The sequence below is a fragment of the Mus musculus genome, chromosome 3 (genome assembly GCF_000001635.26).
Source record: "Mus musculus strain C57BL/6J chromosome 3, GRCm38.p6 C57BL/6J".
In the NCBI taxonomy this organism is placed as follows: Eukaryota; Metazoa; Chordata; class Mammalia; order Rodentia; family Muridae; genus Mus; species Mus musculus.
In genome coordinates, this window is record NC_000069.6 from 143603682 (window position 1) to 143631596 (window position 27915).

Consider the following 27915-nt stretch of genomic DNA (forward strand, 5'->3'; position numbering starts at 1 on the left):
GCACAGAGGGTTTTGTTCACAGCTCACAATTGGCTCTTGGTGAGGAAATCACAGGTCTGACACTAACTTCCATGCTGGGGTATGGGCTGTGCTTCATGAGCAAAATTCAAGAGGAGACAAGAGGCAGGGGTGTTAGCTGACCCATGCTGGATGGAGTTCAACAACTGGGAAAGCTCTGTAACCTACCATGTGGATGCTGGGTAAGCCTAAGAAGGGATTTCTAGAATCCGTTTCTGAGCCATTTTTTCCCTTTCAAACCACCTTCTTCCTTCCCATCATCCTTTCCTGCTAATGTCAATGAGCTGATGATTTTAGGACAGAGAAGCCTAAAGAGCAGCATTCCAGATTTTTTTTTAATTAGGAGATTACATCATAGACTATGCACATGGAGACAACCTGTAGAAGCCAAGAAGAGCATTTCATCCTAGAACACTGAGTAAAGAATTTTAAATGGAGAACTAAGCACACCTCCCCCACATCTTTTCCTCATGTCCATTGTTACCTCTAAGTAACGAAGAAGTTGGCATAGCCTGAGCTGGTGTCCTCTCTCCTGAGTGCTGTCTTATACACAAACAGACACCCTGGCTTCTCGTCGGCGGGTATAAATCTTTCCATAAATGGGAGATCTGGTTGAAATCCTACACTGCTGGCCCCCTGCGCCTTCCTTCTTCACTACAGGAGCAGAAGAGCTCAGGAGACCACCCTGCCTTCACTGCCTTCACAGTGTATATGGGTATGGCAGCCTGTGTACATACATGGCTTCCAACTTTGAAGAGGATTGCCTCCCTGTCAGAAAAGCTGAGATTCCTCTAAAGAAACAGGCTAACTGCCTCGGAGATCCATCGCCTGGAACTGACACTCCAGCTCAGGAGAGACTCCATCTTAGCATTCACCAGGGAATGAGAAGAGACATCCTCTCTGCGTGTTTAAATTCTCTGTCATGGTCACCGCCAGCTTGGGACAAAACTTTGGAGTTTGGGGAGGTGGTCTCCAACAACTGTCCTAAAAGGCTGAGATGTAATCCAAACAAGTGATTAGAAGGCTCTTAAAAGCAACATAAAAAGAAGAAAAACGCAGTGACCGTGGTAGCTGCAGGGGTACACAAAGTCTCTGTGTCTAGAACGTGCCTCTCAGTCACTCAATAAACATTTATGGAAGGAACAGAGGGAACATAACATCCCAGGTTTGTGTCCATAAAGCCAGTCTCCCAGTCTCTGCCTTCCAAGGACTTTCACCTTACTGTGAGTGATAAGAAATTTAAAATACAAATCCAAACACAGTACAATTGCACAAATAAGGCAAAGAAATAGAGAAGGAGTCAGGAAAATGGGAAATGGCTTCTATCGGGGTCACCCAGGATCTCTGAAATACCAACCAGGCCATCAAACTTCCTACAGGTGATGGCATTATTACTGGGACCAGTTCCCAGGGCTCACAGCCCCACTCCCCTCACACTTAGGACCAGATTTAAACAGAATCATTCTCCTATCAGCCATGTAAAAACACATGAAACAATGTTAATGACTAATGAAATTTTGTGGTTCTGGGTATTCCATAATCTTTTATGTTCCAGTCAGGTCAAATAATTCCTGCCTGAGGCGAAAATTCAGTCCTGTCTCACAAAAGGTCAAGGAAACTTTTCTCTCTCCCTTGAAATGTATCTGACTCTGACAAGGATGCCTAGGCAGCAAACTAATGCTGTCCAAGGTCACTAAGAGATGATTTTACATGCAAAAGATAGATGTTATTTGCACTGTGAAGCTAATCTTAGGGATTGTTACTTAACTCTGCTTTCCTGTTAGGCCTAGGCTCCTCTTATGTTTTGAGTACTTTTTTTTTTTTATTAGGCAAAATGTTCAATCATTTTGTCCAATCTTGGAAGCCCTCTGCACTCACCTTAGAAGGTTTTGCTTTTTAACCCTCAGTTGTAATACAGCTTCATTCAAACTTGCTAATCATGTATTCTTTCTCTCCAGACCTCTCTTTCCTTCTACACCCAGCTCACAGGATGCAAAAGCTGGTCTTATATAAAGAATTTCTTTAGAAATCTTATTTATCTTGATAACAGGGGGAGTGAGAGGGAGAAAGGGGAGCAGAAAGGGGAGAAGAGAGGAGAGAAGAGGAGAGGAGAGGAGGAGAGGGGAGGGGAGGGGAGAGGAGGGGAGAGGAGAGGAGAGAAGAAGGAGAGGAGAAGGATAGGAGAGGAGGAGGAGAGGGGAGGGGAGGGGAGGGGAGGGGAGGGGAGGGGAGAGGAGAGGAGAGGAGGGGAGGGGAGGGGAGAGGAGAGTAGGAGGAGAGGGGAGGGGAGGGAAGGAGAGGGAGCAATAGCACACAGCTGTTTCATGGGTCACAAGGATAAACCTCTGTAAAGCACCAAGATCAAGACCTGCCACATTAGGTAGATCACTCACACGCTTGAAAAACAAATAAAACCATCAAGACGATCAAGAGCCCAATATCTCATCTGTATGTCTGAAGAAGTCCCATGCTTTGTTATTCTCTGAAAGTTCTTCATCCCTTTTAAGACACTATTCCCTCAGAGTTCCTTCAGCAAATGGCTTTTGCTGGCACCCAACTTATACTTTTTCCACGTGGTCCTGCTTTTAGAAGTGTTCAGGGGATAATTAAATTAAAGCAGGCACTGTCTGCATCAGGCATGGATGGCACTGCCCTTACTGAAGATAGACAGTAGTTTGAATAAAGCCATCTTATGAAGGTGTGGAGACATCAGTATTGTTGCTGAATGTGAAACACCAATTAGATACAAACTTCTTTCTAGTATGACCTATATTACATAGTGCTGCTGCTGCTGCTGATGATGATGATGACGACGATGATAACGATGAACATGTTTTCTATTGAAATCTAGGACACAGGGGCTTGCATTTTTGGCTGAAGACAGCTTCTCAAAGCAATCATCTATGCTACATTCAAGATACTCTGATTGTTTCCCTGTCTTCTAGTTCATGTTTTAAATACTGCTTATAACCATTACATTGATTTCATACCCCACCAATGGGTCATGATTTGTAGTTTGACCAACACGGAGTCAGACCAAAAGTGTCTTTAGGAATTGGCTACTAACAAGAAATGGGATCCTATAAAAGATCCTAAAAGTTCTTTAATGGAAGAAAGATGACTATTGATTTGGTCTGTGTACCCGTGTTTCATTCTCCTTGAGAATTTAAATTGCAAAGATAAATTCTCAGCTCCAGGTGTGAAGAAAGATGCCATTGCCTCGTAAAACAGAAGTTCCAATAATGACATATTGGGCAGCAGGCTGGGGTACCCAGGTTCCTGTAGAACAAGTAATTATTGTGGAGATTATCCAATTGAACTCAAAATAGGCATAACTGTGTACAGAGCATGGTGGTGGAAACAGGGATGCAATTGCTTCTCTTTGGCTCTGATCCTGACTCACAAGAATCTTGGAAATATACAGCCATGTTATATTCTTCGAGCTCTTTTTGGCAACTCATAGGAACATTCAGGACTGAGGCCCACTCCTATTGGACAGGTTGCTATGGCACTCTGATTTCCTATGTAACAAACAGCAGCCATGCCTTACTTTTGTAGAGCACTTGACAATTTATTAAGTGTTTCAATGCGTATTATCTCCAGCTCATAACAATCCTGGGAGATACACTGGGCAGGTATTTCCATACATTGTATTTATGGCCCTAATGTTATTTAAGACTTGCGTGTTTCCATTTTTAACATAAAGAGGGATCATTTTGAAACATCCTGTTGGCTCACAGCAAAGGTAGCAATGTGGAAAGTGCATGATGCTGTGCCACAGAGCATGAGGTAAGAGCTGTGGAGTGCTAATTACAGGTGTATGCCCTTGAGAATGTCTCCCCCCCCACCCTACCCCCACCCCTGGCCCCATGATCTGTTTTCTAAGTGAGGATATGCAAGTCATTATCCTAAGTAAAGGTTGATGCTTTCTAAAGTAATGTGGCCTTGAGTGTCAGAGAGCACTGGATTCAAATCTTGGCTTTGACACAAACTGTGAACTTAGGCAACTCACTGACTATATTTTCTTCATCTATAAAATCAATATCAATTGAAATATTCTTCTAATTGGTATACCCCATTTGCCTCCAATTCCTAGTTTATTCCTAAAGCACTAATTTGAAGAGTAAATCTGGGTCTCTAAATATTTGTCCATTACATATGACATGTATTAAAACATCCACCTTTGCATAAAAGTGCCAACAGTACAGTACAGCGTTCCTCTCCTTCTCCCCCACCTCGCTTCACCCCGCTCTCCTTTCTTCCATCATGGGCATTGGGCCAATGCTGGTTTCCATTGCACTTTCTCTTGGCCTTGGAGCCTGTGCCATCTATTTCTCCTGTCTGATGCTCTTTCCCCGTGTAGTCCCACTGGCACATACCCTTGTCCAATTTGTCTTAGTGTAAATGTTCCCGCCTTGAAAAAAGATATCCTTGTCCATTAGAACAGATCTGGGTTCATATTCTATATCAATGACAGACAGAACCTCTTCTTGATCTTTTAGAGCCACTATCACAGACAATAAATATTTATTAGAATAACTATTTGGGGTTTTAAACTTTTCTTTATACTTGTATAGATGAACAAATTGAATTATAAGCTTCCAAATTTCCCACCTCGAGTTCCCCACATAATCTTTCTATCTATCTCCCTCTCAACTTCTGATCACTGCTGCTGAATTCCTCCCAGTAAACCTTAAGCTCCAAGATAATAGGAATTGTGACCATTTTGTTCATGACAGTTACTTGAAGACCTGGCCTGCGGTGTCAAGCTCTCTTCAGTCCATCCTTTCTCAACAGGTAAATATGGATAAGATACCTCCTCTCCCTGTCTCACTTCCTCTTAGAAAAGTGGGGACACTGAAAGTGTCAACCCTACAGGATTATGTGAAGGAAAATGCAAAAACTACATAAAGAAGTGCTAGAGTCCCATACTTACTATAAACAATAGATACTAGCTGTAGGTGATGTTACTAAAAATAATATACAAGCTTGCTAATTAAAAGATGAAATATTCATAAAGAATGCCCTGCATGCAAGATTTGGAGCAAGAATAGAGAATAAATATTAGTTCTATTCTTCTTTCATTCTTGAAAGGATCCCCTTAGAAACCCATCACCAAGGAAGAGGAAAGATGTAAGTACACAAATTGTGAAAATTGTGGTCCTAGGGGGTGATTTAGTAAACTGCTAGTTGGTCATCACTGTGGTACAGAGAATTCTAATTTCTGTGCAAATCCCAGCAATGGGCTGAGAGAGAAAAAGGAAGCTGAGGTGGACTGGGGTACTGGGGAGCAGATTTGTGTATTGCCAGTGCATAGAAGGGTATGGGAGGGTGCCTAGGGACTTGGTGACTGATATAAATGTAGACTTGAAAAAATAGTAGTAGAAAGAGCCAGGGCCCCCGAAGATCTTGAAAGATTGGAATAGGAAGAAAACAAGTTCCTAAGGGAGTTTTAAGAACAGGACATAAAGGTAATGGAAAGTCTTCATCTCTGGCTGGCAGTTCCCATAAAAGAAAGAAGTTTCTTACGACCAGAAGGAAAAACACAGAATTGGCAAAGAAACCCATGCAGACTGAGCTACCAAAGACATTCATTTTGCAACAGGAGATAACACATAGAGAAGATTTAAAAAAAAAAATTGCATGAGTTCCCAGGCTGCTCAGAGGCCTGCACACTTGCATGGACAAGTCTCAGAGCGGGAGTCACCAGGGGCTTCCATGGAAGATGATAAAGCTTATCAAAACTGGGTAGGGATGGAGGTAGAATAGAAGACTCTCCAGTTGAGATGAAACAGGACTAAAACAGGCAAGTGATGCATAAATAAAGAATAATAGACATCTGCCAGGAATGTAAGAGTGCCAGAGAGCGAAGGATTTTTGATATTCTAGGATTCAAAATGAACACTCACATGTTACCTTGACAAGGGAAGGTAGCACACACCTAGTAAATTTGGAACTGGTACAAGCACCATTTCATTCTCAGATTTTCCTACCTTGCCACAAAGTCCTTATCTCTACTCAAGCCCACTCCTAGGATTTGACAGTCCAAGCAGAGGGTACTCTTTAGGAGCTGGGAAGGAAGGAGTTAAAGAAATGTCCTTTGTGGCACAGCTGGGAGCCATTAACAATTAGGTTCTTGGACAGAACCCCAGCAGGAAACTGAGTAGGCCTGTGGCCTCTAAAAGCAAGGCTTGATTCACACTGAATGCATGCACCTTCTTTGCTAGGGAGCCCTCTGCGGAACCCAGATCCCTCACTAAGAATGAATAGCAGGTATTAGTGAGAAGCCTGCACCACCACACCTAGCTATAAATCATGGCTCTTAATAAGGGAGACTATGAGAACGATAGTAATTTCTAGAAATAGATTTTTAACACTGCATACGTTAAGGGAGCGAGGCTGACCTGATTTAAAACTCCTACTTGATGAGGCAACAGATTCACCTCAGACTTGTCAGCCATTTGCCTCCAGTGTCCTGGCAAGAGTTTTGATTTTTGTAGACATCCTTGCGAATGCAGTACTAGGAGTGATCCTGTACCAGAGTTGTGAGGTCTCCTGATTTCCCTCTCCTTATCTGTTCCCCAGTGTCAACAGGCCATCTTCCTAAATATTTCTGTTGTTCCTGTCACATGTTAACCAATATTCATGATCTCTTAGTATTCTGTAACAGAACTCAGTGAATGACAAACTTGAAGAAGCCTCTGGTTTGCTTTGTGTAGCATTCAGTAATATTCTCTGAGAAATGTTTGGAAGATTCTAAGCAACCCTCATTTCTCCTACAGCCTACAGTTCTCACAGCTATGTCTGATCTCTCCCGTACCCTTGGATGTAAACTGATTACGTTCATTTTGCCATCTTCCTTTAGGTTGTCCTAGAGTTAGTCTGATCTCTAATGTATAAAGTATCATTTTCTACAAAAGATTAAAAATCCTCTGATGTGAGGGACACGGACCATATCTCACTGCAATCCTCCACATTGCTGTACCTAGTGTTGATTCTACCACAGTCCCATTAAGGCCAATGTTTTATGAAACTGAACTGAGAACCCTCTGAGAAAACTTCCAGGCTGCCTTAGAAGGCAGCAGGCTGAAGGAGCAAGAGAAGGTTGGTATATAAAATGGGAGATCTAGACTAAAACTTGTTTCTGAATAGGATCCTTAAAAAGACATATTATATAATTGAATGAAGGTGCATGTATGTAACCTGCACCATTTGTAGTGTTTTATGAGACCACACTAGGTTAATATGTGAGTTGGAACCATTTCCTAATTTGATTATCAGCACTACCAGCTAGCACAATGCTTCACACTGTCGAGGAATTCAGCCTTGTTTTCAATGAATAAATAAATGAGAAGGATTAGTGAAGGATCCATGATAATAGTAATAATCACCTAGATTATTCAGGGACTATGTCCCAAACAAATGAGGGACATATTAATTGAATGACAAAAATGCCTCACATGATGAGTAACACTGTTTATGCAAAAGTTATGACCCAGTTTACCTTAGGGAAAGAAAAGGAAACAAAGATTTTTTTTGTTGGTGGTGTCATGTTAAGGGCCAAGGTTAATAGTACAGTGGGAACTTGGGAACTCTCTGGATTCCTAGAAAGGGACCCTAGTGCAGTCTCCTAGTAATGGAGACTGAGCCTGATCTTCTATAACAGGAAAGGCTCCCACCAGTGGGACTGGGACATCAACCCAGTCATGACAGTTTCAACCTATAATCTGCCCTGCCTACAAGATGTGCTGGGGTAATAATGGTAGCACAGAACTTGTGGGAGTGGCCAAGAAACGACTAGTCCAACTTGAGGTCTATGGCATGAGAGGGAGTCCATGCCTGTCAGTGCCTAGATGGCAGGAACCAGAAGCAGGATAATCCAGAGACCCAGGAGAGAACCAAACATGACTGCCAAGAAAAAAAAAAGTCAATGAAATGATTGCTAATGATATTGTGCTATTGTCATAGTTTGGTGTCTAGCTTACTACTAATCAGAGGGATATCACCCAGCAACTGATGGGAACAGATGTAGAAACCCATAACCAAACACAAGGTAGAACCAGGTCAACACCATAGAAGAGGGAAGGGAAGGATTGTAGGAGTCAGAGGGGTCAAGGACACCATGAGAGCACAGCCCAGAAAATCAACTAGTAGCTCATGTAATGTCTCACAGGGTCTGAAGGAACAAATACCGACCCTATATGGGTCTGTGCTAGGACCTCTGCATATACATTATGGTCATGTAGCTTGGAGTTCTTGTTAGACTCCCAACAGTGGGAGTGGCGGGTGTCTCTGACTCCTTTGCCTGTGCTTAGGACCCTTTACTTTCTACTGGGTTGTGTCATCCATCAGGATTTGAGCCTGGTCTCAATGCAGCTTGTTAACCATGTTTGTTGATAGGCTTGGGAGCCCTGATCTTGTTTTTTTTTTTTTTTTTTTTTTTTTCTTTTTTTGAAGGGAAGCAGAGGAGGAGTAGGTCTGGGGGAGAGGGAAGGAGATATGGGGAGGGACTGAGAGGAATGAAATGAGGGAACACTGCAGTTGGGATGCCATGAAACTGCAGTTGGGATGCCATGAAGAAGAGGAGAATAAAAAGAGAGTCAAGAGCTGATGAGAGAGAGTGGTCACGAGTTCATGGTCAAAGACACTGGTGAGCTTTGCAAAGGTAAATAGCCAATAGGCTTAGGATAGAAAATAATCTTGGTTGGCATAGTGATGTTTGAGAGACCACCAAGAAATGAGCTCAACTAGCGGTAAAACAAACACAGTGTATTATTTGGATAGTCTTAGAGAAGTAAGCAGGTATGAACAAGGCTCAGTTTAGTTAAATATTGTTAGGTTGTGTTAGATGATGGGGCCTAGTCATACAGATTTCTGTTATGATAAATTGAGGCTGAAAGGTAAAACCACTGACCTCAAAGACTAGGAAGGGATAATTTTGTTCTCTTAATAATAAGGAATGCTCCAAAGGCTGAGAATACACAAATGCAAGATGCCAGGACTGAGTTGGATAAATTTTGCAAAAAGGACGGTCCAGGTAATGACTGGGCTTTGGACACTTATGCTAATAAGTCCAACCCCTCACCAGCCAAGCAAAGTGCTCTGACCATTTTTCCATGGCTGAATGAATAAGAGTTTAAAATTTCTAAAGAAGAGTCTTCCTACAATTAGGCCACATCAGGAGTGAAACACTACTGCCTTAGCTAACAGCAGCAGCAGTGCAATACAGGCATCTGGAGCCCAGAAGACAAGGTGTGTGCTACAAAGGGTAGAGCTAGAGAAGTGCCGGAAGTCCTTGGGGCATACAGAAGATGGTGAGTGGATCCCAAACATTGGACGATTGGACTTTGATTTTGATTGTGATTGTGACTGTGCTCTGATATTTTTCCCTCTTGAAGGAAGAAAGTATTCTAGTGGAGCCCACAGTTAAGAGACTTTTAATTGTAAAAAGACTTTGAATTTTAAAAGAGATTGGATATTTTAAAGGGATTGAAATTTTAAGAATTTGCAAAGACTGTGGAACTTTTAAAGTTATTTAGATCTTGGGGATGAATAAGAAAGTAAGGGTTGAGACTTACTATTGATGTGCTTGTGTGTCAAGTTGACAAGGGGTCAATTGTACTGGCTGGTTTTATGTGTCAACTTGACACAAGCTGGAGTTGTCACAGAGAAAGGAGCTTCAATTGAGGAAATGCCTCCATGAGATCCAGCTGAAAGGCATTTTCTCAATTAGTGATTAAGGGGGAGGACCCATTATGGATGGTGCCATTCCTGGGCTGGTAGTCTTGGCTTCTATAAGAAAGCAAGCTGAGCAATCCAGAGGAAGCAAGCCAGTAAGTAACATCCCTCCATGGCCTCTGCATCAGCTCCTGCTTCCTGACCTGCTTGAGTTCCAGTCCTGACTTCCTTTGATGATGAACAGCAGTGTGGAAGTGTAAGCTGAATAAACTCTTTCCTCCCCAACTTACTTCTTGGTCATAATGTTTGTGCAGGAATAGAAACCCTGACTAAGACACCTACCTAAGAAGCCACATTTTATTAGGATAAAAAAATCATTTCTACCCAATATCTATAAATCTACTCATCTCTATCAACTACCAATTGGAATTTTGTGAGGTCTATGCAGATGCAGCATCCATTCAGAGAGTCCCAACTCACAAATAACAGTCATGATAGTCTGTGAGAAGTGTAGGCAGGGTAAGGAGGGTAAAGATGAAGCGATTATATAAAGATGAAATTCTCAACAGAGCCCTTAACAAGCAGGAAAAGATGAAGACCCTATCTCTACCAATTATGAGTCACATTAATTTCCTTTATGAAATTGACATACATTTTTGAAGGGAAAATATTTCACAGAAACATCTCTTAATGCTTTAGGTAGGAATTAGCAGTTCTTTCTAATTAAACCCTATAAAAAGCCATTTCCCACATGCAGGAATGTTCCCTTGAGTTACCAATAGCAGGCCCCATAAGAATGCTGGGAAATTCAGGCGGTTTCGATGAGGCTAATCTCATGCCATCTGCTCAGCATCCTCAAAAATTCTATTCCAGGAGGCAGATCTTCAAGTTCTTAAACATCTTTTTGACTTGACTCAATGTGGCCGATAAAAATAAACTTTATATTTTGAACCACAATCCCTTGCACACATTCTTAAGCAAACAACAAAAAAGTTAGAATAAAATTTGTCAGTGCTGTAGTCTCAGTTGTTGTCTCCCAAAGTATACTTTACTCTGAGACCCAATTCCTAATGGCTATTTTTAAGAGGTATTATCATCTTTCTAAGGGGTAAGCCAAGTGAGTGACCCTCTTTGGTCACTTATTTTCTGTTTCTGTTAGTTTAAAGGAGGAGCAGCCTGATCATGTCCATGTTATACAGAAGAATTCTGGACATCTGAGAGTCTTTAACTCTTCAATTCTTGCTCATAGTAACCTCAAGTCAAGAAAGAGGCAAGCAAAATCCAAAGAGATTCATAGTGTTATCTCTGAAGAGAACACACTATTCAAGGCCTGGGAAAGTGTCCTTTACTTTTATTCCTTTTGCATATAAAATATTTACTTGTTAGGCTGCCTTTGAAATAACCGCTTTTCATAGTGCTATAGTGACTGGGTCCATCCATGTGCTGGTTAATTAAGTGTGACCTAAACCAACTTGACTTGAGCTCCGCATTAAATGCACAAAACCCATTTGAGCTGACCAGCAGCAGAAGTGGTACTCAGAGAAATTGGAAAGGATTTCTCCCAAATGCTTTCTACTTACTTATAGCACTCAAGTAATGGTTGAAGATTAGCATATGACATGACAGATTACATTAAGTCATGTCTTCCCAGTGCTTTATGACAGCACTCTCACATTAGCTTCTTAGCACGGGCACGTCGAGGCATGCAAATGTTTTCAGACCCTCTTATTCAAATCTACAAGCTGACATGGCAGCCCTGATATGATTATTAGTCATTTGAGAGACTTTAATTCACGTCATCAGATAACAGGCTCTGCTAAAAGGTTAGAGAAACTGTCTGCTTTTAATGAAGCTCTCAAAAAAAGACCCTCAAAAACCCTGCTACACACCATGACGCTGATTTGACTTTATTGACAAGATCCCTCCAAGAATGAAGTTGAGTGGAATAATTAAATAGGCTGTTAGACATCGGAAATATTGTCTACTTTTAAAGGTTGAATACTTTTGTTTGCCTCTCTCTCTCTCATCCTTTGCCAGTTTTGACTTGATTGTGGCCTCTAGTAAAAGCATGGACAACCCTCAGACAATTTTAGAATCTGACATTCAATGTGAGTTTAACTGGCAGGAGGGTCATAGTTCCTAGAACCCTCATTATTGTTTGGGGACACTCACTATCATAGCTGACAATAGGAGGCTAATAGCAAGGCATGATTTGGCTGAGGGGGTCACAGGGCATTTTGAAAAACCCCAATCCTTGTAATGTAGAGTTTCTGTGCTTCTGTTTTGTACTCAAATGCTTGGTTCTTGATGTAGTGATCTGAACTTGAACCTTTGTAAGAGGTTTCTACCCAGATCCATACAGGCCAAAATCTGCTGAGAATGAAGAGAGGTGGTACAACAGATGAACTGTCAGATGACCAGAGAGCCAGGGAGGCCTCTGCAGGTGAGAGAGGAGTTAGATGATGGAGTTAAGAGAAGAGCCACGCCCCAAACCCAGAGGGGTGAGCAAATGCTCTCTACCTCTCCTCTCCACTTCCGTTTCTTAACTTCCTCCCTCCTCTTCCTGCTTTTCCTCTCCTCTCTTGTTAATGTCTACACTGTGACTACTGAGAATTTACTGCTGGAAAGAGTGCATTAAAATCAAAGTTTAGGGACTGGAGACGTGGCTCCACTGTAGATCAGGACTGCCTGTAACTCTAGCTTCGGCAGATTTGACACCTCTGAACTCTGGGCACCTGTATATTCCTCTGTGTATATTCCCCCTTCCCCAGCACATAATGAAAATGGTAATAATAAAAGATAATTTAAATAGAGAGAAGATAGTAAGAAATACAGAACTGTCCCCAAAGTGAATTTGTTGGTGGTGTTTGTAAACTAACTCAAATGGACATGGAAAGAAAACTACATGTAGAGGCTAAGCTATACTATTTTCTCATAGCTTTACTATCTATGAAAACATTCCAAATTATTAGTCTGTGTTTCCTTCATTCCTCTCTCTGCATAGATGTGTGATACCTTTAGGCTAACCAAATTAAATATGAATTTAATGTAAGCCCCGTTTCTGTCCCTCTAACTTTACTTTCCGAGTTACCATTCAGCCTGTCGCTATTCTTGTGATCTTGTGTATGCTCTATCTTCGTTCCTATAGCCTTTTTTTCAAGTCAGTTATGAAGTTGTTGAACATAATCCTGGCTGAAAGAGAGAATAAGCTACTGAACGTGGAAAGTATGTGAACCTTGATAACTATGTAGACAAGTTCTTGTTTAACAAACAGCTGGGTAAGAAAGTGATCTGGTAAAAAGAGCCACAAGAAACAACATTGCTACATTGTAGACCCCAGATGGTGCACCCCTTTGCTCTGTCCTTCATCCCCACTCACTGGCCATGTGCGCTTCTCTGCCAGCCTCGATTGTGGACTGCACATCTGACAGTGGCTGAATCTCTAGTGAACGTCACTGGCCTCCAGGAAGACTGCAAATTGTTTCATCCTAACTCACCATTCCCAGACCCATGAGGGAAGGTTTCGGGGGACATTTTGGTTCTTCAGTGCACAGGGAAAGTCTGTCCTGAGCTAGATGCCCACTGTTCAGTGTTGGAACTCGGGCCAGCTCTACAATGCTTGTTCACCAAAGCCCTCTGCATTTGGCCTGCAAGTTAAGGAGGAGTGGGCAGTGCTTCTGTAGGCCGGTTTGCTTCTGTGAAACCCTATCTCTTTCGTATCTTGAAGGCAATAGCAGCTCCACCCTTAGTATCGCTTTCTGAACGAGTTGACATCTCTTCCTGGATTTGGATGCTTTTGAACACACTTTAGTTCTTATCTCTGAATTAAAACTCCCACAGTATTCCTCTTTTTACTGTGTTTTTCCCTGCTCAGAAAATAACACTGTGGATTTTGAGCCACACAAGGGTAGTGCCAGGGTTTGCTTATCTCTCTGTGTCCACTTGGTGTGCACAGTGCCTCATGTGTGTATGGCATGTGTTCAGTAATGCTTACTGACTGAATGAAGGAGTGCATGGAGAAAGAACTTTAGAAATCATGAAAAGTCTACAGAGGGGTGCGTTCTTGGTCTCCTTGCTCTTGTTCCATGAATCACTGTAGTATTTCCTCACTGTGCATCCTCTCAATGCCCTGTGGTCTTCACTGACCTAATTCTGCCTTCATAAACGCATGGATACAAATACACATGTTGTGTACTGAGCTCAGTCCTGGTTCTTCTACATCAAACATTAGGAATTTAAAATTAATCTTTGCCCAGTGCAGAATATATTCCTACCACCAGCTCCTGTTGGTACTTTAATCCTCTCAACCTCCTCAGTATCATAGCCACCACTGAGCCTGGATCTGTCCTGCACAAACTCCCTCTGGTTCAGATATCCAAGCCTTCTAACGGTTTTCAGATGAAGACCTCACAAATGTTCTGGAAATTTCCTTGGCTCACTAGCCTTATCTCTGGGCTCTAGAGAACAAAACCATGTATCTCTGGGATTCAAAGCATATACAGAGTATACAACAATTTAAAAATATCATTTGGATGCCAACATTTAACATCCCATAAAATTCGCACAGGCTTAAGCTAATTTCCAACACGATGCTCTGCTGTTTCTGTTCCTCTCCAACTCTAGGCTTTAAAAGAAAACAAATATCTCCACGCATAGATTAGAGCCCTCCCATAAACACATGTTCCTATCAAAACCAATCAAAGCAGAAAGAAGAAAGGACAGGACCCTGCACATTTCCCCTTGGATCTGATGTCTGATTTTCATTACATTTAACCTTATTTCTTTTAGGTCTCAGGCATTCACCCAGTATTTATTTTCCTGGCTGGGCCTTGTTTTTGCCAATATTTCACTCTGGCTCCTGGAGACATTACAGGAGAAGTTCAAGGCTCACGTAGTTTCTTGTCTTCTGTGGCCCCGTGGAGACACATTTGTTACCGACTCTTTCATTTTTATCACTGAGTGAATTCTGAGCACTTTCCTCTCCTGTTCTCTACCTCTTATTTGATTCCTCCCCTTCTTCTTTGATTCATGACCGAATAATTTATTCATTACATCATGTCTTTATAGCTCAGGTTTTTGTAGTAATTTACACAGGACCATATGCTTTCTGCCATCCCTTCCCATCATGTGGATCTGTAAAACTTCCGGGGCAACTATTAGCATGAAAAAGTGTTAAAGATGAAAGTTCTATTGTACTGTGTTTGCTCTTTTTGAACAAAATACAGATCAGCATCCTCCATGTGTTATGTTTCTTTAATTTTGCAAGACTTTATACGTATACATATGTTCTTTTATTCCCTCAAACTCAAGTACTTAATGCGAACAATGAACTGACACCAACCTTCAGATGCAGTGTGCTGGTTCCATCACAGTCAAATAATACCTAAGATTAAAATCATCACAAAAGAAGCTTGGACCACATGGCAGTGAGCTCATTTTCAGAAGGCATTCTAGACTAAACCTGTTCAACCTCTTTGTACAGCTCATGTGAAATAAAACATAAGTTAAACCTAAGGGTCAGAAAAATCCCAATATGCAAAGTGTACTCAAAAAAGTTCAGATTTCCTTGCCTATGGTGTAAACAACAAAAAGAAAATTTGTGGGAGATATTTTATAAATGGAAAAATAAGTAAGCAAAATGTTGACAAATATTAATTGAAAAGAAAACCCTCATGTAGTCACCATTCTTTTTTCTGGTTTCAAAGACATTTGTATACGTTTATTTAAGTTCCATAAAATATGAGGTAGACTTTGTATTAACAGACAGTATATCATGTCAACTTAAGGATATCAATGAACTGACAGACAGCTAATGCTGCCATTCCCAAAGAAGGTCTTGAAATTGTATCTGTGACTTTCTGTATACAACAAAATGACAGAACAAATAAATTGTCCAGGCATTTGGCAATCCTTCATAGACTCTGGCAAACTCAATGTGGTGGATTTTGCTTCGTTGTGTCATGTGGGCCCAATGTTTCACAATAGTTACTTTTCTGGTTACTCTGAGAATATTTGACAGGAGGCAACTTCAGAGAAGAATGACCATTTTTACATATGGGACAACAATCTAGCATGCCAGGAAGACATGGCTAACTGGGAGAGAATGAAGCAGCTCATGGCACTGGGACCACAGTAAGGAAGCAGAGAAAGATTATTGCTGGTATCTCTCATACTCTCCTTTGTATTCAATCCAGGACCCCAGCCTATAGGATGATTCCACTTATAATCAGGGAGGGTGGTACCTCCCCACTTAACCCTCCCTGTAAGCAACCTCATGGACATTCCCAGCTGTGGGTCCCCTAGATGATAATAACTACAGTCAAGTTGGTAATAAAGTTTAACCATCACATTCTTAAAATTGACTAGCTTCTTGGAATTAGGGGAGAGATGGGAAAGAAAAGTCCAAGAAAAAGGCTGAGACGGTGATGTAACTGGGTCTCTTCCAGCAGCTCTCAAACACATTCAGTTGATTTCCATAAATTTCTTAATAGAAGAAATGAGTCATTATATAACTTACATGAGAGCCTATTGCATAAAGCAGATTTCATCTACTGGGTTGAGATTAGGTGAGCATCTAAAACCTTGTATTCAATAAGTACTCCCCACCTCATCTGTGCCAGCTTTTCACTTAAGCCCCTTAAGGAACCTTCTGGTGTTATAATTTGTTATATTCCTTCAGACTTCTCACTAAAAAGCTTCCTTCCCTGTGTCCTAGACCATCCCTACCAAGCTTTCAGCTCCCTTCTTCTAGTCTAAAACCTCCCTCTGCAACCTTCTGGAGAAATTGAAGACTTGAAAAACAATGAATGTTCATGTCATAATCTTGAAAACACCTTTATTATTTGCTGCTGACATGCTTCTGTGTACGTTTGTATGTATATGCTCCTGTGTGTGCATGTGTGTGTATGTGCATGTGTGTGTAAGACAAGGAGAGGAGAACCTCGGATGCCATTCCTCGGTAACTAGCTACCTTCTTTTCTAAGGCAAGCTCTCTAAGTTGCCCAAAGCTCTGCAAACAGGCTAAGCTTACTGGCCAGGAAGCTCAGGGCACCTGCCGGTCTCTGACTACACAGTACTGGGTTATAGATACCTCTGTGCCTAGGTTAGTTCTAAGGGATTGAACTTAGATCCTCTTGCTTGTGTGAAAACATTTTACTGAGGGAATTATCTCCTTAGTGCTTGCTGTTAATATTCTTCAGAAATAATACTTTATACATAACATAGATTATAAAAATATTCATAAGTCCATTGTATAAATTAACTATTAAATACTTATGTTTCTCTCCAGAAGCAATCATTACCATTAATTTTCTGTTACTGTCCTCTATTTCCATTAAAAAGCAAAATGCAACTTATATGTGCTTCTACAAATGATAAATGGAAATATTTGCTATGGTTTTAGAATGGATGAAATGTTCTGTTTCTTGTTTTCCTTCTGCTCAGGGGCTGAATAATATGCAAATGAGACAGACAGGTTGATTACTTTCTGAAAAAATTATAGTATTTGTCATATGAATATTTTACATGTGCTTAGTTATGTATTTCTCTGAGCTTTTAGGTAATTACTTCTCTCCTTTGAAATAATCCTAACATAGACTATGATAGCTGTCTTACTATCTCCTCCTGTCAGAGTCTCTTTCCATCTTATGCACATAAAAAATTTATTATTGAACACTATGTATGTAGTTTTGTCAATTTCTATGAATCTATAATTAACTGAAAATAAAAATTTTAGCCATTATGTAGTTTTGAAGATTCTTAATTGCATTCTTCAAATGTTTTCACATTCGACGAGGGAAAGGACTTCTTATGTTCTATTATCCACTTAGTTAATTCTTTCTTTAACTACATCCTTTTACCTGACTCTTTGAATGTTTTAAGCTGACTACATTATCTCTATTTATTTGTTTCTTTTCATGTCTACACAATTTATTTCTGTCCTATGGTGTCATTGGTACATGTTGTTTCGTATCTCAAACTCCCTGGGAGTTGAATTTCCTCATTGATATGCATTCTCCTATTAATCTATCAATTCTAGCAGAATCCTTTCTATCTTCTGAAAGCTTTCTCCAAGGCAATGGTGATCCAGTGTGAGTGAGATACTTTTGACACTGCTACATAATCAACCCTACAACTTTCTAATTAATGTATCTGCTTTGTATTTTTCCATACCATGTGACTCAAATTCAGCCTAATTCCCAAGTGTGGATTTCCATCTATAATAGGGTATTTCTATTCAAGGGCCCAAGTGGGCAGCTAACTTTAGGCATAAAGCAATGTGAAAGGTAGAGATGGCTGAGTTCCTCTTTGGGAATCAACCTTTCTCAGTTCCAAAAAATGAGACACAGGGTCCTTGTTTTGCCTCCTTTCATTAACTGGCTGTGGTTTGAGCTAATGTCAGCATGGTACACTTTAAGATCACACCCCTAAATATTGTTTCACAAATGATTTGATTTTCAATTACTACTAAGATTTCTTAAACCTTTTTCTGCATTCAACTTCAAATTCAAACACACATTACTATACATGAAATATTATTTTATTTTGTATTTCTAAGTACTTGGAACAGAAAATAAGGGTGTTTTAATGGGTTTTAACATTACCAGTTTCTCTCAGAATCTTTTATATTACCTTCCATCTATTCCTGGCTTTATCTGAGTTCCTTTTAATCTTTGAAGGCAGAAACCTTAGCTCATTAAACTTTGAATTCCTCATGAGACCCATAATGGTCTTGGACCCAGAGTAGATTGAAGGGTTAGATGACTGGATAAGCATTTTTCTTACCACACCCCGCTTTTGATAAATATCTCTATTTGGACATATAATTCATGCAAGATTTATTATCTCTAGATGTCTGAGATTCTGTTAATCACCTTGTCTAGTATCCAAGATGGATAGTGCTGAGAAGAAACACAACAGAACATTTAGTGAGTTATTAATTCCGTCCACTTCCCCATCCACACCACAGTTCAGAAAGTCTCCCAGTTGTCTGAGAGCAAGCTAGAGACAATTCTGCTCATGTTAATGGTAGATACCACACTTCACAGCTGCAAAAGGAAGGGCTTTGCCAATGGAGAAGATGAGCCCTCTGAGAGGGAGAATGGGGCAAAATGAAAAGGATGTGGTGAGTGACCACAGGGAAGCAACAGGACACAGAGTCTACTTCTAATGGTTGAGAAATTTAACTTGAATTGCCGTTGTTTAGTGAACTATATTTCCCGAAGTGCTGCCCCCCTCCCCTCAGATTCATTGTCAGAAATTACATTAAAACTTCAGTTCTAAGCCTGAGCTGAAGTTCTCTTCTGGTTTCAGTCATTTCACTTTCTCCAACCATCCTCAGCAGGTTCAAGATCATTTTGAACCAGGGAATGCCTTCGAGTTCTGCATATATAAGACACTCACAATTCACCATTGCATATACAATACATGGGTATTTATCCATTACCTGACCTAATGAGCAGCTGATTGACAGAGGGAAACATGATCAGTACTAGCCCGCAGTACTGGGACTGCCCTGCTCTCTTCAGTGGGATTCCATAGCCTGCTGCCTGCATCTACTCTTTGCTGCCTAGGTTGACAAGTGGCTATTTGGACTATTACTTGAACGGCTGCACCATCGATCACAGAACTAATAATTATGCCAACAGGTATAAACTGGAATTGTCCGGAGCAAACTGGGATGTATGACCACGCTAGCTATTGACTCCTTTACCTAGTATTTTTGCCTGATATTTATAGCTCAGTATTTTTCTAACTGAAGGTCATATTCTTTAGTAATAACCACCACTTACAGTGCACCCATTATAGAGCAGTCTCTGTAATAAACTACTTTTTGACAGATGAGGAAATCGAGGCTGATAAATTAAATGGCTTAGCCAAGACCACCCAGCTTCGGCTCAGGAGGCTTAAGCTTTGGATGTGAGTCTCTCTGGCCACAGTACAACTTTGCTCTTTGGTCTTACAGTTCTTATTCCAAACCACACCATAATGTTATACATGGTCCATTTCTAAAATCCATTTTTATAAAAACCAACGTGAAGCCTACGTTAATATAAGGCAGGCACCTGCTAGGGTTTGGAGACATGTAGAGGAATGGGAGAGATTTCTCACATGCTGGATTTTCCTTTCTCACTAGGGCGTTCTCTAGATTCTGCAGGCCCCCTTTATCTCTTTCTGTCTGTGACACCCTCACACTTTTGTATCCACTGTTCTGCTCACTCTTAAAAGCCCTTTGAATATCTTAATTAGAGGAGTCAGCGAGGTGTTGGTTCAGCTCTTCCCTGTGTTAATGTCTAGTGCTCACAGCAATTTGACACTCCACACCTGATGACTTCTGAGGTTCCTTGAACTGCAGTTGTTATGTTTCCCCAGGTTGTTGTAAGGTTTAGCACTTCCAGACAAGGGTGTAGCCCCAGGGGTCAGGCAAGTTTTTCTAGGGGTTAGAGAACCTCCAGGCTCGCTTTAGATTAATCCTCTCTGTTAGTGGCTGTTATTACTCTTACAAGCAGGGCAGCCTCCAGCACCAGGGCTGCCCACCAACAGGGAAAAGCTCAGGGGCCTGGCTCAGGTGACTACAAATTCCAGGTGCAATATGGGAGTGTGTTCAAGATAAAAGACAATGAACAGGGTAGGAACTGTGAAAAATCTATTGTAAGGGAGATGAGAGGGGTGAGATCAACTCAGTAAACTGTCAGCTCATTTTCTTACTGCACTATCATGAGCTTTAACTAAAAAAAAAAAAAAAAAAATCTGTTTGATCTCCTGTGTTGGAGATGTATTTCAAGGCCTGTATCTGTCACTGGAATCTACAAAGTGTGCTGCAGCTATAAATCTCTGCCCTGAATGTACACATGCAATTATCTCAGAGAGATCTGGCTTCCATAAAAATGACAATTGTCACTCCTGATCTGCTTTCCTTCTTATAAATATAATGTTTATGTTTAAAAATAACTTTCGAGTGATAAGTAACAGAGAAATTTATGCCATTATCACATTAAATGTCACACCTTTAAATGCCGTTAGCAGTCAGGAAAGAATAATCCTTTCACTTCAACTTCCATGGCTTCCAGAAGAGCTTCTCTGAAGAACACCAGTGGAACTCCTTTGTTAATTAAAAGTGCTGAGCACGAGTGCATTGAAAGCATTGTAGATTTGCATGCACCATCACTGTGACACTATGCTCTGTTATTAAACAAGCCTTCCCTCCAACTGGACATGCTCTGGACCAAGAATTGCCTCACTCTGCCACTGCTACGGTAGGTTTTCCAAACCATCATGTTCTTATTTCCTAGCTATATAGTAGAGGACTGGATGTGATTCTCAAATGTCAAAGTCTATACCAAAAATCCCCTTTTCCAGTCTGGTACTGGCTAGTAGTGGAGATTTCTCTCAGAGGTTATTCCATTCCTGTAAGTCTGACCATGTCTGCAATTGCAGAACCAACATCTTGCTTATTTCTGTCGCTTATTGTAGATAAGTCTAATAAATATTCACTCATGAAATTGCTACCTACTTTGGTAGTAACAACAATAATGACAACAACAATGGGTCACAAAGAGTACTCATGAGGCCATGACTCATTGCACTTATACAGTTACAACACTTTATATATTTCTCATTAAACTCTGATGACAGATGCTACAAATGACAATTCTGAAGCCTAAGGAAGTTTAGTAACAAGCTGGATCCTTCGGATGAGGTATGTGGTAGAGGAAGCCACAAATGTGGTGTCAGTTAACTATTCCCTCTTCCAGATGCTACTGTATACAGCAGTAAAGGTGTTCCTCTTTCTAGGTTAACTTACTTCCAGTGTAGTAGCAATCGCAGTGTTGGAGACTTTATTTTGGACTTGCTATTCTGAGTCAAGCTGGCCTCAGTCCCCTGGTCATACTCCTCTCATCTCTTCCCCAGACGAGAGTTGTTATTCTTCTGATGATAGTGATTAGGCAATAAACTACCAGAGTCAAGGAACTCCTGGTCACATGGCACCAGGTGTGCCATCCAGAGGGTCTGGAGCTAGTTCTGTCATGTTCCAAAGACTCTTCCCTTCCTATTTGACTTTATTTAACTATATAAATGAATCCATGGGAAGAATTTGTTTTTGTTATTGTTCCTTATTTCTTGTGAAACACAAACGAGTGTGTATGTACATGATGGTACATACATGTACATGTAAAACTGTGCAAGTTCATGGCCCTCAAAGTCACAAAAGGACTTGTGTGTGTATGTGTGTGTATGTGTGTACACATGTGCATGTGCCGCTGTGCAAGTCCATGGGTCCTAAGAGGCCATGGGAGAACTTTGGGAGAACTCATTCTTTTTAGTTTTCTGCCTCATGCCTTTGACCTGAGACACTGAACCTGGTTCTCGCTGTTATTTTTATCGAGACTGCCTAGCCAGTGAGCTTTAGTGACCCTCCTTCCTGAGAGTCACTTCTTGAGCTTCTATACTGGGGTTATAGAGACACAGAGACATACCCTCCTTGGTCAACCTTCTAAGAACTAATCACTAAGGATGAGATGGCTTTTAGATGTCCACATCTACAGTGCCACCCAGACTGAAGATACAAAGAATCTTTTCAAGATTCTACAGAGACAATGAGCCTGTGTGACACAGTCCCTCTGTAAACAAATGGATGAACAGACAGAGAGACAGACACACACATGTACACACACGTACCAGCACACATTTTGTTTAGGAAACTGCCTTTTGCTGTTGTGGGAGGGTGGTTCAAAAGTTCAGTTTCACCTGGGCGGGTGGGACTGTGTGAACAGGGGTGTGTGGCTCATCACCTTGAGTTCCTTAGCCTGCGGTGTTAGTGATACAGTCCTCTTTGTGTATGGCTTTTACAGTCTAGAGAGAGTACAACTCCATGATATTAGGAAATCTATGTTGTGAGCTCCAGAAGGGTAGTAGTGGAGGAACAATGCACAGAGTAGCATTTCTGAGTGCACCATCTTGTGTCACATCAAACACAACCTGTACAGGAAACCTTGCAACAAGTCTGTTGAGTTCATGGCACTGTATACCGCTATGCATGCCAATGTAAGTAGGTAAACAGGGTCTAATTATGTGTTATAAGAAACTGCTGAGAGCACTGAATCTCACAGATCTGAGGGTCTAACGAAATGAAAAGAACAATTGAAAGGTATAATTTTGCCATGTAAGAAGAATATCCATTATAGCAATTACAATGTGTTATATTGTATCTTACTAAAATAATTATGTATGTTTCATGGATAATTCACATTAAAAATTTTAATTTAATATGACTAGACTCATTTATTTTAGTTTTTTTTCAGAATATGTTGCTCCTTTTAAAAAACCTATAACAATTAATTGCCCTCTACTTTCAAACTCCTTAAATATAGCCTATATGTTGGTCACAGTTCTCTACATTCATTGGAAGCACTGTACATGTAGTATACAGTGCATATATAATATATGTTCATAAATAAGTGCATATGTATATGTGTGTATTTAATTCAATGACATTTGATCTAAATATATTAAACTATGATGTATTAAAGTAATTCATCAGAGAATATGCTTGTTCTCTGAATTTGTGACTGGACTAAAGATGAATTGAGGGGACCATAAGGAATTGTAATTAAGACCAACATAATGGTTCAGCATATAAAGGTGTTGGCGACAAGTCTCGTGACCTATGTTTGCTCTCCAGAGCCCACGTAATACAAAGAGAGAAGCAACTCCTACAAGTGGTTCCCTGACATTCACATCATGTCATGGCAGTTATACTCATAAAAGCACACACATGCACACATACACAAGTAAGTCTAATAAATATTCTAAAGAAAATATTTTTTTTAATGGTAAAGAATTAGGTGTTACCACCAGTGTCCAAATATAAAAAACCAGGAGCTCTCCTCTCAGAGAATGGAGTGACTAATTAGAGAAGTTCCAAGTGTGTTGTTCAAAAAGGAAACAGACTCTGATCCTTCTGAGGTCAAACCTCCTTTTGTTGCTTACTGAACAAATGTCCTGATCACATTGTTTGTCAGTCTGTAACTATAGAAGAAAGCACTAGAATTGGTGTCATTAGGTATCCTAAAGACTAAAATTTTATTAGCTTATTCTAGTTACTAATCCCATATTTTACCCTGTAAAAATAAGATATTGAGCTTTGGTCTTTTGCTATTTAGTGTAATGCTAAATACTGGCTCCCAAGAATGAGAGAGTCTGCATACAGACTCAAGTGATGCCATGCGACCTTACCCCCTCTCTCCCCCCCCCCCCCCCCGCCTCCAGTAATCCATGATTGGTGAATAAATGTGCCTACAACCTATAGCTGGGCAAAATTGAGGTAGGCAAAGGTTGGGGTTCCAGAATTCCATATGGTTAAGAGGAAGTTCCCCAATGCTAGACTCAATAGGTGTCTCTATACCCATGAGTATTCCAAGTTTATGTTCAAATTTATTGTTTTCTATTTAGGCAGAAGATCCAGGTTGGACTCCTGTCTTAATTCATTTTGTCACTTCTACAGAATATCTGCAACTGGATGGTTTATAATGAACAGAAGTTTATTTAGTTCATGCTTCAGGAGGCCAAGAACTCCAAACATCACGGCCATATCTGGTAAGGAATTCTTTCTGAGTGAACCATGACAGGAAAGGGGAAGGCAGAGGGAGAGCAGAAAAGAGAAGGAAAGGAAGACAGGGAGACATAGAGAACCTTTACTTATCCCTTTAGGTCTGGAATCCACTCATGTGATAATTCACCCAGTCTCACAGTGATAGCATTAGTTCATTCTCGAGAGCAAAGCTCTTGTGACACAATCATCTCTTAAGAGTCCCACCTTTCAACACTGTAACATTGCACGTATAGTTTCTGATATGAACATTGAGGGACATCTTCAAGCAGTATCAGATGGTGAACACTAGCATCGCTTACAAAACGTATTACATTTCTTTAAGTTGCAACTGCATACTATACATGCTTGACGAAAGTAGTGCATACAAATGTGAGCAGATGTAAACATATATGACACAGGTACATGCATGCATGCTCTGTGGCCCAGAGATGATTTCTCCCTCCCTCTCTGTCGCAGTTTACTCATGAGGATGGCTCCTAAGCCATTTTCTCACTAAGACTGTGTGACCACGTTCTGTGAGTGGTTTGAAGGAAGATGGTGACAAATTAATGTGGGCAGGAAATAGAGCTTTTATAGAGCTCGAAAAGTACTGGAGTAAAATAAGAATAATAAAATTCCCTATGAAATCATTTAGAAATTTGTCATTTTAACTTCTTTCTAGAAAGCTGTACTCTTCTCTCCAGTAATCCTCAGTTTTATGTATATATTTTTCAGCAATAAATGAAAACTATAAAGAGCTTTATTAAACAGCTTAATTGATTTATTAAACAGCTTAATTATATAACTTAATTAAAATCAAATTGTTAAAAATAATAATTGTTATTTTTTTTCTTGTAATATTGACTGCTCTCCTTGATTTTGGGAGGGGGAACGTGGATGAAAAGTAAAAGTAAAGACATTCTGGTTTTCTTCAATTCCATAGTCTGATAGCAAAAAAAAAAAAAATCAAAGGGAAAATGAAAACTTAGCTAATCTTTAAGCCTGATATTTATTTTAATGTTAGAATTCCTAAAATTTAGCTTTAATAGACTTTTAAATCTGCTTCTTGCTAATTAGTCAAAATACTGGCATTTCTTATATATGGTTTATGGTTGCCTAAATGAAATGGAAATTATCTGAATTATTGTGATGCTGTGTGTGTTGGACACTATGGGAAACAGCTGGTGGACATTGCCTCATCTCTCTCTCTCTCTCTCTCTCTCTCTCTCTCTCTCTCTCTCTCTTTAAAAAAAAACCCTTCTATTCTAGGAAGAACTATAAAACCCATTTTAGAAAAGAGAAGAGTAGACTGTACAAATTTTATTCAGAAGGGTTGCAAAAAATGGTGACATGGACTTTGAAGCCTTTGTCATTTCTCCTCAAATTTATTCAATTCTTTTCTTTTTCTAAAAGGTTTGAAATTCTTTTAATTACGTGAGTATATGTTTTAGGGTGTATGTGTACATGAGAACATGTGTCCCAAGAGCCCAGAAGAGAGGATCATATTCGTTGGAGCTGGAGTTGTAGGCAATTATGAGTCTGAGTTGGGTTCTAGAAACTGAACTTGGGTCTTCTGCAAGAGCAATTGAGTCCCTACCCAATTTCTGTAAATGTCATTGACAAGACTCTGCCTGTTAATTTTCCAATACTTTATTTTATTTGACTATTTACCATGGTATAAGAATACTTAGAGCTAATGGCTTCATCCTTTTGTTCATTTGTATGTTCTCTGTGGCTGTGGTACTTTTGAATCTGATGAGAGAATGACAACTTCTATTCAATGACCAATATCCCAAGAGTATTCTACTTAACAGATAGCTAAATGCTCCTTTTTATGTGCCAGATGCTAAACTTTTTACAGACAGAAACTAATTCACTTCATTCTAGTAAAAAGAATAAAGACGATGACTACCCCCAATTTTACAGGAGAAAATAAAAATCAAACCACAGGAAGGGTTTTGATAAATGCTCAACATCTTCTACCTAGGATGTGGCTGAAAGTAAGATCCCGGTATCAGGTCCAGAGCCTCAGATTTTTAATTAATGCATTGTAAGTGAATTCTTGCTTAGGGGGGTTTTTGTTTGTCTGTTTTGTTTGCTTGTCTGCTAACTTTCAATACTATCTTCCTACCTTATACTGGCAAAGCCTTGAGCCCAAATTGATTGCTCTGGCTGCTGACATCTGCTTCCCATCTCACTTTGGAGTCTGCAGTGAGATCCCAGTGGAATGATCCAGCTTGGAGGCTTTGCTGCATTCTAGCCACTGTACAAATATAGCTGTAAATGCAAGTTGGAAAAAAAAGTAAATGCGGGGAATATGATACTTTTAATTGTACTGTACTGTACTGTCTTCATTGCACATACAGCTTTTTGTGATCTCTGAACAGTTTTGTTGTGAGAAGGATCCTAGGAATTAAAGCAGAAAGCATGGGGCTCAGTTTTGAAGTTAGTTCAAGTTGGTTATTAACAGAGACTTTTGACCAGTGTGAAAAGTTAGCCTTTCCATGCATGGCTACATTCCTCAAAGTCTTATACATGAAGGTATAAGGAACGTATAAGTTGAGGAACTTATACTTGAAGGCCTTGGCTCCCATCAGTAGGTGAGTTCCTGCTTTCAGAAAGCAGAGCAAAGACAAAGGCTATCAGCACACTGGTGGGTGGGAGCGGCTCTGAAAGGTGGGGGATTTTGGCAATCCGCCTATTACATCAATTATATAACCTCCCCTTCCCTACCTCCTACCTTCTCTACTCCCCACGGGGTGCCTAAGAAAACAATCACGTTATATTAACTTCGCTTTATGGAAAAACTCAGCTACCATATTTAACACACTGGTTATGGGTTCATTAAAAACTGCCTTAAAAAGTTGGCCCTGATGCTAAGCAATAAGAGGAGGAAGAAGCAAATTGTATTGAAAACTCAGGAATTTCCAGCTGTTAGAATGAAACACCCCAAGGGCTGCGGAGATGGAATGTCTGAAGAATAGAAAGAAAGTGCTGACAGCGACCATTTCTGACTGCACCCACAGTTAGTAGACATGCAGGTGATGCTGGTGAGCTAAAGCTTCCTTCTCAGTCGGGGGACAGACACTGCAACTGTAGGAATAATGGGTGCATAAAGAGACCCCAGCAAGAGTGTAAGTGAAAGGGATGGAGCGTTCCTAAAGACATGAATATCAAAGGCGGATGCAGGGATAGGACACAGTCAATCAGCTTAGCTGGTGATGGCAAGATCCCGCTGAGATAAAAAATATGAGGCAAAATAGGAGACAAATCTGATAAAACGTTTATTTTTAAACTGCTGTGCTTGGGACGGCATGGTTTAGTGTTTGGGCTCTCTCCACAGCTCAGCTTCAAACAGCTGTGGCTCTCGGTGCCTCTCCCTGCTCTGGAAGGCTGCTCCTCAAAGACAGGGCGGACATTTTTGGCATGGTACGGGTGCAGAAGTTTGCCTTGGCACCTCTGCGTTGAAACGGGACTCTGGATAAACAAAGTTCAGCCCTTCCCAGTCCCGCCAGACCTTCAAGCTCCACAAATACGAGTATTCAACCCCCTGCCCTCCCCACTGAAAAGGAAAATGTAACTGCCTAAGATTGTTTCCCTTAAATAAACACCAAACATGTTCAAAAAAA

General features: G+C 40.5%; 1 long non-coding RNA gene across 2 annotated transcripts; it reads left to right on the forward strand.

Moving 5' to 3' along the window:
* The first annotated feature begins 90 nt into the window (after window positions 1–90).
* Gm33758 lies at window positions 91–27915 on the forward strand. 2 transcript variants are annotated; one of them, XR_376151.4, is made up of 5 exons: window positions 91–200; window positions 4758–4815; window positions 20766–20951; window positions 24148–24291; window positions 27630–27915. It is a non-coding gene; the product is annotated as a predicted gene, 33758 (long non-coding RNA). The 2 variants fall into 2 exon arrangements; XR_867683.3 differs by lacking the exons at window positions 91–200; window positions 4758–4815; window positions 20766–20951 and adding an exon at window positions 22337–22740.